This window comes from Fundulus heteroclitus, chromosome 23 (assembly GCF_011125445.2).
Source record: "Fundulus heteroclitus isolate FHET01 chromosome 23, MU-UCD_Fhet_4.1, whole genome shotgun sequence".
Taxonomy (NCBI): Eukaryota; Metazoa; Chordata; class Actinopteri; order Cyprinodontiformes; family Fundulidae; genus Fundulus; species Fundulus heteroclitus.
In genome coordinates, this window is record NC_046383.1 from 7970328 (window position 1) to 7981288 (window position 10961).

Consider the following 10961-nt stretch of genomic DNA (forward strand, 5'->3'; position numbering starts at 1 on the left):
TGTAAGTATCAGCTGAGACAATAATAAAAAAAAACAATCAGTCACTCGGGACCCGCTTTAGAAAACAACCAGACTAATTAGTTGTGTAAAAGCAACTCTTCATGTACTTACAGCGGCTTTTCACAGGCGGGGATAATCTCTGAGGAGAAGGTCTTAAGTCTGTTTGGGGGTGTTTTTCTATTGCTACTACAGTATCTTGTATTAATGTGGAAGGTTTGGCCTTTACCACACACTCAAACTTTTGGAACTCTTTACTGTTTATGTTTGTTATTTTAGCTAATCCCCCTCTTTAAATGACCCTGAATACTGACTAAAAACTGTATCACCTTCTTATATAATGAGCTGTTTTAAGAAACTGGCTCAGCGTCACATCCCTTCCTGTCTTTCTCTCCCTTGTCCGACCTCTTTCAGTTTGCTTGCAGAGTTACACAGACGGATGGAGGACGACACCATCACAGCGTGCCGCACTGTCGTCTCCCACCTGTAGCACTGGGGTCCATCCTGCTTCTCTTTGTCAGCTTCAGCTCTGCCTTTAGTACAATACTTCTGGACTTGACCCCTCGCCACCTGGAGCTGAGTCAGAGGTTTACTCACATGGACACAGACTTTCAATGGAACACTAACACCTTAGAGGCTGCAAGAAAAGCTAAAAACTGACTCAACTTTTTGAGTATCTCCATGAGGATCAACATGAAAACAGAGGTAATATCTTCAAGGCACGTGTTGTTTATTTCTTGGCTAAACTTGCTGAATGTTTCATTGTTTGCACATATTCTATTGTTTACTCTGTCCTTATTATTCTGTAAATATGGTCCAATACATGTTTGTTTTGCACCAATGTGGGGAAATTCTTTAATTAATTGTGCTATTTTATAATGAATGTCAATAAAGTTGTATTTTATCTTAGAAAAGCAGGTTACTTTGTCTTGCACAGTATTTAACTTAAACAAAACCCCATAAAGATTCCAGTTGCTGCCGAATTGACGCATGTGAGAAAATAAGATTTGATAAATTGCCCATAAAATAGCTATATAACTGTATTCATTCACACAAATAAAAGGGTTTGGTGATAGAATTAATCAAGCTAATGTCCAGCTGTTAAAGAAACGCTGCCTGTGCAGTTTAAAGTTAATGTTGAATACATTCAATTTGCCTGAATTTTACTGAAAAATGTGTTTTTGTGTGATTTGTAAATGAAAATGTGTAAATGTATGGGAATCACAAAAACCCAATACTATAGACTTGTATGTCTTTAGGGCAATGTGACACATCTTTGAGCAGATTAGACATCTGTCCATCTGACAGGACGCAGGGAAAACAGCTTCTGCCACCCTCTTTAAGGCTCAGTCTCAAAGGTCAAAGAGTTTGGTGATGTGATCGCTCTGACAGGCATTCAAATGATTCCACATCTTCTGCTGTTACAGAGAGACTTTCTCAGAGAAACCACCTTTAGCCGATCATTGGTGTGTGAAGGCTCAGTCAACTATATAATCACGCTTTCTTTCAGAAAGTCTTCTTTCGACATTAACTTTCTCCTTTTACTGCTATAATCGTATGCTTAGCAGGTTTTTCAGACATTTATCTTTAGCGAGTCTTTCTTGGTTAGTTGCCTCATTCTTCACAACTGGCTATCATCTAATGTTACTGGATAATATCAAGTACACCCTTGCTACTTCCACTGAATTGAACTTGTAAGATTAAGGCAGGTGCTCCTAATCAAATGTATCGATTAAATGATCCACAGCAAGATTTCCCACATCTATAACAGCAGGGGTATTAGCAGTTTGCTGCTGTGGACCATAGAGGAATGTGCTTACACAACATCAAGGGTAGAAATATATAGCAAATTGACTGAATTTGCATATATAGATAGCCCTTTTCTCACCATACCAACCACTCAGCACAGTTTACACTAGTGCCACATTCACCCAGTCACACTAACTAATGTGCACACATTCATATACCAATATGCAGATTGGCAGGCAACTTGTGGCTCGTCCAGGGGTACATCGACATGTTTTCTTGCAACTTTTGGATTGCAAGATAGCTACCACAGATGCAGCAATCAGCATCAATCAACAGCTTCTTTTGTTGTTCATCGATCTGAGAAGAGTTATGAAACCATTTCCAAACCAAGTCAGTCATTCTACAGTCTTCCTAGGAGTGTATGTCACAGAAGGCTTCGCCCCAAGTTCAGATCATGCAATGGTCAGAGAAATTGTAAAACACCCTAGAGCTCTATGTCATCAATTCATCAGACTCTGGAGCAGGCGATAACTATGGTAAATGGCTTGTACTTGTAAAACACTTTATTAAGTCTGACAACCCTTACACTACATGCTCTGTCAGCAGGCAATGCAGGTGAAGTGTCTTGCCCAGAGCTCCAAGTAAAGTTGAGTCAACCCACATAATTGAGGTTGGCAGGTGTTTGGCAGTGTTGTAATGTTTGTCTTTTTCCTTCCAGGTGATGAGAGCTGTGTACCATTGGAGGATGGACAGACAGGTGAGTGAAATGAGGGTAGTGAAAGGAATCCACACAGCTTATATCAGGAGGGCTGCCAGAGGACCGGTGGAGGGGAAAGGAAAAGTATCCAGGTTTTTTCCAAAGAGAAACTAGTAACAAGGAAGCGGTCCACCGGAGCCCAGGACTTGGACACCAAAGGTAGGATCCAGTTTCTTCAGGAGAGACAAGGAAGGCAGGTATCGGTGTAATGATTCCTGTCTGTTCCTGCCTGAGATGCTGCAGTCCTATGACGTCATTCCCTGCTCCCTGTGGTTCACCTGCAATCAAGTGTGAGTGACTACACCTGCGACAGCTCTGATTACTGGGAGCTGTTGCACCTTGGTGGAGAACTATGTATTCCTGGTCCTCCCAGTGTGTAAGTGCCAGATTCTTGAAAGCCATTGGGTGAGCAAACCAGCCAGCGTTCCTTGTTCTGATCTCCTGTGTTTTAACCTGTCTCGTTCCTGTTTCTCCTGCCTGCCTTACCCCTGTTGGATACTCCTGCTGGCTTCTGATCTCTGGACACTGACCTCCTGCCTTACCTATCGACCAAACCTGTCTGCCTGCTCCCTTGTCTGAATTCTCCTGACAATCGGTAACAAACCAAGCTTGGACCTCGGACCTGTCTCCTGTCTCTGCCCTGCTTGGATACCTCTGCACGGTGCATGTGTCGGGCTGTTACCAATTCTCTTGCCTGGACCCCGGGATGCCCTCTTGCCTTGCTCTTCTGGTAATTCTGCCCTGTGGACTATCTATCTGTGTACAACCTATGAACCAACTACGATTTCCTTGCTTGCTCTTGCCCTGCCTAGCATCGTCAAGAACCGAATTAGTCACCCAGTGATCCGGTTCCCCAAGACAGAGCCATATAGATCAATCTTCAGAGCTAGTGCAATCTCCCATCATCTGAGAAGGTTAGTGGCCTTTTTTTAGTGTCTCTGCATCTTCACTGAGTATTTCCTGGCCACTAACCTAGCTCTCCTCCTTACAGTGACCCTGATATGGTTTCCAGCAGTGTTGTATAAAGTACTGAAATTTCAGAGTCAAGTAAAAGTCTAAGTACCTCTCCAAAATATGACTTTGGTAAAAGTCCAAGTCACTGACTGAAATGTTACTTGAGTTAAAGTCTTAAAGTATCTGAAATGTCTTGTAATTAAGTATGAAAATTACTGTAAAAATAGATGTACTCAAGTAATGTAATAAAAAGTATAAGTAAAAAGTAAAACAAAGCAAATGCAGTTTGAATGACATTTTTTGCGATTTTTGTAAACTTTGAAAGTCAAATTCACTTGAAATAATATAAACAGCCAAGTGCAGGAGAAATTTAGACCAAGTTTAGACAGAAAATACAACCTTTTTGTAAGCTTTCAGTTTTCCTTCTTCAAGTAAGGTCAGTGTTATGCACTTTAAAATTGTACACAACCAAGTGCAGGCAAAGGGGGTGTATACTTAACATGGTTAAGTGATAAACCAGGTCTAGTCAACCCATAGGAAGTGGTAAACCTGCTAATAGATAATGCTGCAGGTTATCATTTAGTTGAGAAAATTAGGACTCTCTGCTATTAGATGCTTTACCTATACCATAAGGTTAATTTAACCTGCTTTACCACTGAACCAGCTTCTTATCCTGTTGGTGGTGATGAACAAGCACAGGCAAGTCCCGACTTGGTCACAGTCAATCAGTGGGTGGGGTCAAAACACTTGCGTGCGTGAGTCTCTCTCTCTCTCTGTAATGAGTAACTAAACCAAACATTGTAAATGTATTGGAGTAAAAGTATGCAACTAAGTTCAGAAATATAGTGAAGTAAAAGTAAAATTTATTAAAAAATGTTATACTCGAGAAAAGTATAAAGTACTCCAAAATATACTTAAGTACAGTAGTGAAGTATTTTTACTCCGTTACTATACAACACTGGTTTCCAGTCCAGTTTTACAATAAACTGTTTGAAACATTCATCTCTTGTGTTGGCTGAATTATTGGGTCTCCAGATTCTGAGGGTGAAACATTCCAGTCGGAGCATTTACAAGCAAATAACACAACAAGACGAGAGTCCAATGGCCGCTCATAAGCAAAACAATCTGGCATCTACCTCAGGTGACCAGCTCTTATTTAAGCTCCTCCTGATGAGCCTTGATGAGCTGCAGCTGCTTTGCTCAAGTCAATGTTACCCATTACATTTTGTAAAGTTGTTAGATCATGATTTTATCCCTTAAGGCAGCCGGCAAAATTGAAATTCTGTCAAGACAACCCCTTGAAACAGTAATCCATGCTCATACCAGCTGGATTACTGTAATGGACTCTATGTTGGAGTGAATCAGTCTTTGCTTTGTCGTCTACAGCTGGTTCAAAACACTGCTCTGCATATTTTAACAGGTAATAAAAAACAGAGCTTAATATCCCTATTCTGGCCTCACTTCATTGGCTCCCAGTGCATTTTAGAGTTTATTTTAAAATTCTTATTTTGAAGTCTTTGGATGCCCCACCGTACCTCTCTGAGCTTCTTCATCCCAACTACCTCTCGGCCTCCCAGGTCAGCTTAATTGCAGGTTCTCCTGGCGGTACCGAGGTCTAAGGTGAGGCTCAGAGGGGACAGTAACTTTTCTATTGTTTGTCCTCAATTGTGGAATAACCTGCCCCTTCACATAAGAGGGGCTCCTTCACTGCCCGCTTTTAAATCTCGCCTTAAAACCCACTATTATTTGACTTTTACAACCAGCAAGACTTAGTTTTCATTTTAAAGAGGTTCTTTGCACCGTAAAAGTGGTCGCCTTTATTGTAGACTTCTTTAAGAAGAAAATTACTCTTGAAACTGAAACTTTAACATGTTTAATCTAACAAGCCAGAGGAACACTACAGCTACAGTACTGGACTCTCATACATAAATCAATGCAGGATGGGTAAAATTAGGAAGTAGAGAGTGACGTTTATCACTTACATAAGCATTATATAGAACCTAGTGTGTACTCTCCCATGCAAGGAAGTCTACCGTATGACATCGATGTTCCAAACATGACATTGGTGGAGAATATCTCACAATACTGTGAAAGTGATTTGCTGACCCCTTTTTCTTAATCAGTCCATTTTGTCCAATCTAAATATGTCAGCCTCTAATGTCATAATCCTTAACAATTTTAAAAGCATGAGAAAATAGATTCTTAATGATGTTCTGGGGGAGTAAATTGCATGTCACTTCATAGGACATATTTTTAAATAAATCCTGTTTTGTTATATTTTTTTAGCTGTAGGATTTCTGTGCAATTGTTTTCTCCCTGCAGTTTTTCTAGTATATTATTGTCCAAAAACAACCAAGACAGAGATATCAGTCTATTTCAGTCACATATTATATCTTCTCCCATATACATGAAAAACAAACAAACTTCTGTTCCCTTTAAAAGGCTTCAATATGGCTTCATTAGTCAGCTGATTAATAAAATAGGTGTGACTTTGAAGCTGTTTCCAACAACTTATTTGGAGCAGGTCAAACTAGCAAATGATGATGATTGAAGATTTTATTGATAAAAACCTTTGAATGCTACACATTATTGTCCTTTTATTTCACTAATGGGTTACTTTCTTTTGATATATTTGACCAAAACAAGACAATGTTTGTTTGTTGTTCTTCTTTGACGAGATTTGAAAAAATCCAAGGGGTATGAATACTTTTGTTAGGAAATGTATTTAGTTTGGGCATCTGGAGATGTATTGAAACAATATGGAAGGGCACCTTACACTTAACCACCACTGCTTTCTGAGGTAGAAACTATTAGATGTACACAGCGGTTCTTCCATATTGGTCTCACTTTGTTCTGGCTCTGTATCCATTTAACTTAAAACCTGTAGCTTTTACTTCAAGATCTTAACTGCTAAAGATGATAATAACAGAGAACAAAATGGTGAATCATGTCTAAGAAAACACGAGGCACAATTGTTTTAGGGGCACTCCTCAGCCTGGGACTGCTCAGCACGTTTTGACCTCTAAATTTTGATATTGTTAATGTCAAATATTTTACCACCAAATCCTGCATGTTGGATTTAAATGTTCTTTTTGACGAGAAAACTGAAGATCTTAACATATCTGTCCTCATAGATGCATTATGATACCAAGTAAAAAGCCTTGGTGGTGCAGTCATGCAGCAGCGAGAGTCCTCCAGTGAGTAGTAAATTACCTTCTCTCCTCTCTGTAACCATTCTGCATTCTGTTTTGCCCAGCAACATACCCTTTGGTCCCCGCAATGTACAACATCAAATAGCTGCTCTTAAAGGAGCTTTTATGTACTCCCTTGAGGGATGCTGAGCACAGTAATCGAACATTTGCTTGAGAGATGCTGATGCACTTTGTGACACATCTCAGAGTAAAATGCTACTATATGCATTTCACATTGCTGTGCTTTGTCTATATTACAAATATGTAAAGTAGGAATTATTAATTCTCACAATACTAAACTTAAATGACATCCATCATTGTTCTTTCTCACAAACCCTGTCATGTCCCCAAGAGGTGGAAATCCCAAAACTCAAGTTGAACACATTTGTGTTTTAAAAGGTTTATTAATGCAAACCTGGAGACAGAAATCCTCTGCAATAGCAAGTTGGAACCTGGAGATGCTGAGGGCTGGCAACTTACTGCAGAGATCTCAGGCAGGATAGCTGAGACTTTATCAAAGTCCAGGGAAACAGGCTTGGGTCATACACATGATCAGAGAACAGCAGACAGGGACTAGGAAAGGCTCATTAGTTGTGATAAAATTTCTGGTTGCAGTCCATAAATCAGCTTAGTAGAAATGCAAGGGAATCTTTCTTCTCTGAGATAATCAACAAAAACATTAATAGTAGTGGTGCCTTAATTGCCACAGTAGACTGGTTAACAAATCCCCGTGTCTGTAACTTCTGAACTCCATTCCACCAGGGCAACGAATTTGCCAACTTCTTTACTGAGAAAATCCAAAAGATTAGAGGAGCAGTCTGTACGTCCATATTAAGTTCAGTACCAACGTTTTCTCCAACTTGAACTGATCTCGACAAAATGTCCCAGTTCAGACAAATAAACCACAAAAGCTTAGAGGGAACCATTTACCAGCTAAGTTCCTCCACCTGCTGCCTTGATGTTCTACCCACAGCTTTCTTCAAGAAAGTTATGCCTTTCATAAGGTCTGATTTGACTCAGACAATAAACACATCCCTTCTGTCGGGTGTTTTCCCCTAGTCCCTAAAACAGCAATTATACTACTGGAAGAGGCTGGTATGTATAGTGCTCATCCCAGGTGCAGCGACTTCACTTAGTTGGAGCTACCGCAGGTGTAACTGCACTGATTACCAGGCAGCGCAGGAGCAGGAGCAGGAGCAGGAGCAGGAGCAGGAGCAGGAGCAGGAGCAGGAGCAGGAGCAGGAGCAAGGAATGACGTCACAGGGACTGCAGACAGGATTTATACAGAGAGGATCAGACTGAATCATAACAACTAAAATTTATTAGTTTAGAAAACTCCAGCCAAAGTAGAAATTTAAGAAAACTCAGTTTTTGTATATAATGGTATAACTGAGTTACAGGGTCTGGCACATCTTAATTTGGAACAAATCATGCGGCACTGACATCACAGATGCACCCATTGTTATAGACTTGGCCATGTAGTGGAGGAAAAATTAATGCTAATTTGAATAACATATTTGTAGTGAATTTTGAACTTGGTAGCATTTGTTTTAATCAAGAAACCTAAATTTGGAAGAATGTTCATCGTTTTCTCTGAGATAAAGTGGCTGCCTCAAAAACAGAAAATTAGAAAACAAAGCCTGACAGGTCCAAACTGCAACAAACAATTAGAGCTGCAGAGAGAATCATCAGGATTGACCTTTCATCCATTACAGGTGGTGAATGGGCCAGAAAAAAGGCTGTTAAAATAGCTGTCAGTCCTACTCTTCCTGGTCACAGGTTATTCGGGCGCTTGCCCTCAGGTTGGCGCTACAGAGCACTGACTAAAATGAGCCAATACAGAGACAATTTCCACCCCAGGCTGTGTCTCTGATGAACGCTACAGTCAGGGTAGCCAACTACACTACTGAGAAAAAAAATAATTGAGAAAATATTCCCTGTAAATACTGCTTCTTTTCATGCCTTGTCCCCCTATAAAAATATATTTTATGTATATATATATACATTGCAGTTGCTGTCTGCTTACTGTTACTTGTCTGCTTGTTTTTTTTACACAATGCGAGTGTTGAAATCTAAGGCCCAATTCCTTGTTGTAACCTCAGACTTGGCAAAATAAAATTTGATTCTGACTGAATTCTGATCTCATTTTCATGTTGAAATTCTAAAAGGCTTGTACTTTATTTATTTACCAAGACAATAACTTCAATAAGCACAACACTCATTACTGAATAATTGGTGCAATACATCAATAAATCATATAACTATCTCCCCAGTTGAAAACAGGACCTTTCAGAAGCAAGGCCTCTGAGTGTTTATTGGCTTTCAGAGAAAAACAAACAACTTTAATGGACTTTAGCGCATCACAATGCAGAGACGCAGTTTTTATGTTAACATAACAATGCCCAAACCCACAATTGTTGTAATAAATAAAGCTTGATGCTCAGACAGCATAATAGTTCTTACTTTAGGAGGTTATTCTGTCTTGAGTGCTTCTTCTTAAAGCGTTGAGCCTAACAGCTCCTCCTGATTCCTTTTTGGTTTTGTAATGCTTGTGAGTATTTTCAGGAAGTCACTGCTACAAGCTGAGTCTCCATTGTCTGGTGAAATACATAAGGCAACCATTATGTATATGTATGGCAACCATTTATATAGCAATTTTTAAGTAACAAGACAATTCAAAGTTCTGTACATTAACAGAAAACCATTAGTAAGGACAAGAAAACATTATTAGACTTTAGTTTCATTGTAAATAACAAGCTTTATCACTAAGATTCAAAGCTTAATCGTCTCCATTCATAGAAACTTCAACACCACAATGAAAATGAAGCAGGCTTAATTGTTTCTATTCATAGACTTCTTTTGTTTCATTGTAATAAGAAAACAACATATACAGCATCATAAAGCATGAATTATTGATTTAAAATAGCATTGTCCAACTTTTCTGAAAACTACAACTAAAATACAAAAAACAATCACAGTACTTAAAGGAACAATAAGTAAAAATGACACCTAGTGGTTAAAACTGGAACAACACATACACGATGCCTTTCAAGGACACCAGCCATTTACTCAACGGTCAGTTATTGCTGTGAAACTCCACTGAATTTTTACTTACACAGGTATATGATGTTGTATTTTGTTTTGTTTCAGGGCCACATCTCTTACTGGCTTCTATGTTTGCATGCTGCTGCTTTTTTGCCAAAATAAAATACCAAATGGTGTGCTCTGTTTTGGGAACCCCGGCGGACTCTCATATGATTGGCTTAGATACCAGGAAGTAAACACGGGCTACACTCTGCACCGAAGTCGTACTGCACCGTACCTAAAGGTTTGAAAGGAGAAAAACTTGACTAAGACATTGTTGATGGAGAAGACTGATTGTTTATCAGGAATGTTATTTCCATCCCGGGTTACAAATGAGAATGATTTAGGTTGATTTGAAAGTAGATATCTTACTTATTTCTCCTTTTATTGTTTATATTCATAATAAAAAATAAACTAGGTATATCCCTGGGAGGGATTATCCAACCAGCCAAATTTGTGGTCAATTTCACCAAAGCCGAGCTTCCAACTAATCCAAGATCTATTCCCTCCTGTCGGCGAGACCAGACTGCAACTGGCATATGATTCTGTGCAAGGATCACATCCAGTTTGTGGTTCTGCTCACAGCATCTGAGTCTGAGTGTTTATCGTAAAACATACCCTTTCACACAGTCCAGACAGCCTCACCATGACCAGAAAAGCTGCTGAAGTTTTACAACTTTGTCAATACGTCAACTCCAAAAAGCAGAAACCCTGCTATTATAAATCCAGTTATGTACGCATGGTCAACATCCTCGACCAATAAAATGGACAGACACACAATTCCACCGTGTGTCCAGCTGCAAATGGCCCACCGGAGCACGAGGGCTCATCTTTTCTCGGTGAGAAAACTTGATTAATAGTGTTGAGAGACCAGCTGACCAGATCCATAATTTACTTAAAACAAAAATCTACATCATAAGTTGAATGAAGCAGTTTATACGAAGTGCAGTTTCAATGGAGTTTTGGTTAGTTTTCTTTAGACTCAGCTCTGCCTTTGGAATTGGGTTCCAAAGGCAGAGCTCAAGTTCATATATTTAGCTTGTTATTTGGCGCAACAAAAAATAGATATTGAGTCATTGCAAATGAATCTTCTATTAACTGTGCCCACCCCTGTACAACCTCAAGCAAACAAGACAAAGTATTTTGATCAATCAAAAGTGAAACATTTCAGAAGCCAGCAAAATTTATGTGCAAGATGTATTAATTTGAAAACCACATCAAAAGCAGCT

General features: G+C 39.4%; 1 long non-coding RNA gene across 1 annotated transcript; it reads left to right on the top strand.

The window, feature by feature from the left end:
* The first annotated feature begins 298 nt into the window (after window positions 1-298).
* On the top strand, window positions 299-2893 carry LOC110368481. Its single transcript, XR_002428114.2, has 3 exons — window positions 299-702; window positions 2465-2503; window positions 2738-2893. It is a non-coding gene; the product is annotated as an uncharacterized LOC110368481 (long non-coding RNA).
* The last annotated feature ends 8068 nt before the right edge of the window (window positions 2894-10961 follow it).